Source organism: Manis javanica, chromosome 5 (genome assembly GCF_040802235.1).
Source record: "Manis javanica isolate MJ-LG chromosome 5, MJ_LKY, whole genome shotgun sequence".
Taxonomy (NCBI): Eukaryota; Metazoa; Chordata; class Mammalia; order Pholidota; family Manidae; genus Manis; species Manis javanica.
This window is the reverse complement of record NC_133160.1, coordinates 79,909,450-79,914,737: the sequence shown is the minus strand read 5'-3', so window position 1 is coordinate 79,914,737 and position 5,288 is coordinate 79,909,450. Positions and strand designations below refer to the sequence as shown.

The 5,288-nt window shown below is 47.3% G+C and overlaps 1 pseudogene; it reads right to left on the bottom strand.

Moving 5' to 3' along the window:
- Window positions 1-3,389: 3,389 nt before the first annotated feature.
- Window positions 3,390-3,827, bottom strand: LOC108394683 (small ribosomal subunit protein uS12-like; annotated as a pseudogene).
- Window positions 3,828-5,288: the final 1,461 nt, after the last annotated feature.

The window sequence follows — 5,288 nt, the reverse complement described above, 5'->3', positions numbered from 1 at the left end:
AAGTAAAGAAATATAGATTTTATCCTAAGGGCAATGGAAAGCCATCAGAGCTTTTGAAATGGGAGAATTTTTTTTTCTTCTTCTCAAGAAAGTTAGTCTGGCTGAATTATGCAGGATGTTCCAGGATAGAAAAAGCTCTGCAGGGTCATTATTAAGGAACTACAACAATAAAGTGAGAGTAGCTGAAAGCCTGGACAAAAGCCAGGATATTACCATTCAAGGGTTTGGTGAGAAATTGTAGTGTGAGAGATGTAGAGTCATCTAGAATGACACTAAAGTTTCTAGGTTGAGTGACTCAGTTGACAGCGAGAATCTTTATCCAGATAAGGAATGAAGAGGATGAAGTGGTTTTGAGTATTTGTTATAGGGATGACTAGATGGGATGGATAAGGAAAAAGGGATGTGTTGTATTTTGTGTATCTCTCATATTCTAGGGACTGAATGATGCCTTTACTTAACTCTCTGGGGCCAGCTAACACTTCCCTGGAGCACTCTTCACTGTTGTGGGAAGACACAAGTGACACCAGGATTTATCAAAGTAATGTGAGTATTTTTCTACTCACATGAATACATTATATATCTATCCATATCTGTCAATCTCAATATCTCCCTCTATTGACATATTATTTACTTGCTATCTACTTAAAACCTTAATCTTATTTGTTGATAGCTTTTATTTATTAATTTGAATTAAGCACCCCATGTCACTAGAAACTGAAGACCCTGACTTGGTTTTCTGTGTAGCCAGTCATGACACAGAACTGCAGGGAGCCATCGGGGCATTAATGTCACTTACTGGCCTCACCAAATTTCCCTTTTTTCTCTGAAATAAAGGGTTTCTTTCTAACCACCTTTATCTTCAGCCTCCTATTTTTTAGGCAGATATCATAACGTAAATAAATTGTAATAACTACATTGTGTGTTTATGTTTATGTTCATGACCTTATTTAATAGTCACGATGGCCCTATATATAAAGTATTATTATTATTTCCATTTCACAGAAAAGGAAATAAGGTACAGAAATGTTAATTAACTAGGATCTCAAGGTAGTAACTGACTTCAGTTCACCATCCTAGCCACCATGTTGCATGGCCACCATAAAAATGATCATACTGGGTGACTTCAGGGAATGCTTGTAAATGAAAAAAAAAGTATTTATGGTGTAGCTTCATAAAGAGTTTTTCATATTTGAACATTAATATAATTATTATCCAGGCATTTGAGAAACTAGTGCAGTGTTTGAATTATAGTACAGAGTTTGGGCTTTAAGATTTGAACTAGAGTTCAAATTATGGCTCTCCAATCTTGGAAATAACTTTGACAGTATGTCAGGCACTATTCAAACTGCTGGAGGTTCTAGGTGTTTAAAACGGGGAATAAAACCTCATCCCTGTCCTTATGGAACTCACCCTCCAGTGACCGGTGAACATCAATAAACAAAGAAGAAAATATATAAACTCTGTTAGTGACATGTGTACAGGAGGGATACACTGCAAGATAAGAGGAAGAGGGAAGGTGGAGAGTTAGTATTTTATAAGCTATATTACCTTTGTAAGGGCACTGTAACAAACTGACACAGACTGGGTGGCTTCAACAATGGAAATTTATCCTCTCTCCATTCTGGAAGCTCGAAGTCCAAGACCAAATTTGACAGGGTTGTGTCTTTCTGAGGGCTATGAGAGAGAATCTTCCATTTTCCTAGTTTCTAAGAGCTTGCCGGCAACTTTGGCATCCTTTGGTTTATAGATGTGTCATCCTTACATGGCATTCGCTCTATGTGTCTATTTCCAAATTTCCCCTTTCTATAAAGACCCCAGTCATATTGGATTAGAGGCCCACTACTCTAGTATGACCTCATCTTAACTAATTTTGCATCTGTAACCATTCTATTTCCAAATGAGGTCACATTCTGAGGTATTGAAGGTTAGGACTCAAGAAATGAAATATGGGGGACACAATTCACCCCATAGCATAGGGTAATCAGGAAGGCCTCACTGACAAGGTAATACTGGCACAGGGGCCTAAAAGAAGACAGGGAATGATCCTTGCAGATATCTGGGGGAGGAGAGGTCCAGGTGCAAAGAACCAGAAACCAGAGTAGGCTTGGAATGCTCAAGAAGTAGAAACAAGGCCAGTATGGCTATGGGGAGTGAGCTGAGGGGATTGCTGGAAATAAGGTTAAGAGGCAGTAGGCAGGAATGAAGGATGGCTTACATAGACATTGAAAGGCCTCAGCTCTTACTCTGAGTGAAATGAAAGACACAAGAGGTCTTTGAACACTGGCTAGCTGCTCTACATAAAGATGACTGTGAGGAGCAATGGCAGAAGAATGCAGACCAGTTAGAGACTTTTGCTATTAGGCAAATGAGAGACGATGGTGGCTTGGACTAGAGACATTACAGTGGATGTACAGAAGTAGCTGGACTCTATATGAAGGTAGCGCCAAAAGGATATGCTGCTAGATCAAATGTGGGTCCTAAGAGCAAGCAAGGAATTAAGATATCTGTGAGGTTTTTGTCCTGAGCATCTGAAAGATATGTAAAGTTCTATCAGAGAAGTTGACTTCACTGGGGAAGATAAAAAGGAGCTCAATTTGGCACAAGGTAAGTTTGAAAGTCCCAATTATTCCGGTAGAGGTGGAGACAGTTGACAGTAGGAGTTTGAACTTAATAGGGGAGATTGGGGATGGAGATATAAATATGGGGATATGTATTAGAATATAGGTGCCATTGAAAGCCATGGAACTGTATGAGATCAACAACATAGTGAGTGTACATAGAGAAGAAAAGGAGTGCCAGGACTGAACTCTTTGCTATTTCAAAGTTTTGAGGTCTGGAAGATGAGGAAGAACCAGTAAAGGAAATTGAGGAGAAGCAACCCCTGAAGTAAAAAAGATGATCAAGAGAGAATAGCTTCCAGAAGCCAAGGGAAGACATATTCTGGAAGAAAGGAGTGATTTTTTAAAAAGTAATGTTTGGAGGTCAAGCCAAGTAAAGACTGAGAATTGATGATTAGATTAGACACAAGGGTCACTGGGAACCTTGTCAGGAGAAAGTTTGGTGGACTAGGTGGAGGAAAGCCTGAATAGTGGGTTCAATGCACAATGTGAGGGGAGGAGCTGGAGATATTGAAACTTTGTAGATCTTGCTGAAAAGAGGTGTGGAGAATTGGAACCTAGTTGGGGACCAGAGGAGGGAGGGAGGGAGGGGAAGGTGTCTGTGGTAGTTTGTTTTTTAAAGGTAGGGGTATGTTTGTAAGGAAAGCCAGAGACCTGTAAGAAAGAGGAAATTGATGCATATGAGAGGGAACAATTAGTCTTTCTCTTTCTCTCTCTCTTTTTTTTTTAACATATGGCAATTTATTACTACTGTGTTTTCACCACCCAAACTTACGATCTTTGTCTTTCCTTCTTGCCTTTGTATAAAGCCAGAAGAAAGACATTGGCTACTTTGACAACCTTAAAGTGGACTCCAGGAATGTCACCAACAGCATGACCTTTGTGACCAGATCCAGCAACCAGAACTTCAGTAAAATTCAAGCAACCATCACTGGGCACAAAGGCTATGATTTATTTATTATGTATTTATTTTTGCTGTTCTTGATCAACTGGACCCTGACACACTTCCTGATGGAAGGATTTGGCTGTTTGGCTGCAACCCCTACTTTTTCTTAGCACTCTTCCCTTTGTATGGGAAGCACCTCTAGAAGGGTTGACCTTCAGGGCTGCACCCAAATGGGCCTTCTCCTACTGTGCATAGTGCCACTTCTGATCTCGTCAGTGGCTCTGGAGCTTCCTGGCAGTATGAAGACCTCAACACTTGCCCATCCTGCCAGCGCCAGCCTGAGCAAAAGAGCAACAATTAATCTCTTGAGGGTCATCGTCTTACCTATAAAAGCCATAATTCCCACCTCAGTGGGGCAGCTGAGTCAATGAGGGGAGATAGCAATCAGGTCTTGGAAGGGGGTGTGCCCTCAGTCCATGGCAGCTCTAGCTGTATCCCTGAGAAACAGTGATGCAGACAAGGCTGCCCCTGTGGAAACTCCTGCCGCAGGTTCTCCGTTGACTGGGGTCTGCAAGACTTGGTCCTGTCTTTTACGTTTTTCACTGGGCAACTGCTGAGTGAGGGTGGGGCTGCCACTACCTCGCAGGTACGGGAAGATGCCTTCTCTTAGCTAAGGTGGGAAGGGGGATGTTGGATCACCGAGGAGCGGGAAGCGCCCAAATGGTAAAAGACACATTGCTTCAGGCACTTCATTCACCAGCCCACATCTGACAGTGGGTTGAAGTGGCGGTAGCATTTCACACGGCGTTCATTCCATCAATTACTCCCTTATCGATAGGGAGTGGTTGGCAGAACAAAGAATGCGGAGGCTAGTGGTGGGTGCCCATTACAGCGCGAAGGGGGAGGATGAGTACGGAAGGAAATGTGTGTAAGGTATGAATGGAACCCGCCGAGTGAGCGTGGCGAGGGCCCGGGAGGAGCTGGCGGTGCCCGGCGGCCGGGCCTCCCGCGGGAGTCGGCCTGAGGTGCGGGCGCGCCGCAGGAGCCTCCTTATCCCCACCCACCTCGCGAACGCCGGCAGGCAGTGGTGCATATAGACATATTTCTGGGAGCTGTCCATGAGCTCATCGCTCTCCGGGCGACAGCAGCAGCAGCGAGAGCAGCAGCCTCCTTCCTCGGGGCGCCGCTAGAAGAGTCCCGCCGCTGGCGCGCTAGGACAGCGCGGGGCGCGGCGCTGGGAACGGGCGGCCGCCGGCCCAGCCCCCCGGCCTCGCGCACCCCCGACCCCAGCCCGCCACGTCCCCGACTCTCGCCGCCGCGAGGTAGGTGGGCGCGGGAAGGGGCGAGGGGCTGCGGCCAGGACTCGGTGCGAGCGCGCAGAGCCGCAGCCGCCCCGTGCGCTCCGCGGCGCAGGCACCCGGGCGGGGCCGTGGGCGCGGCGGTTGCGGAGGGTCCCGCCCCTGTGGGGCCGCGCGCCGCCGGCCCGGCGCTGAGGAGTCGCCGCGGACGCGGGAGACCCGGGAGACCCGGGCGTGACAGGAGGAAGAAACCCGGAGCCGCAGGAAGATGGCTTCTCCCACCTCCCCGGCCCCGGAGGGCGGGGCCTCCACCCCGCCGAACCCGCCGCGGATTCGTCAGGTGGGTGCCCAGAGTGCGGGGAGGGCGCCTCTCTCCATTGTCCTCGCCTCCCGCAAGGACAGGGCCCTCGCCCCAGTGCAGAGGCTGACCCGGGAGTGGGACTGACACAGGCTCGCTTGGCCGCAGCGCCTGGCCAGGACCATTCT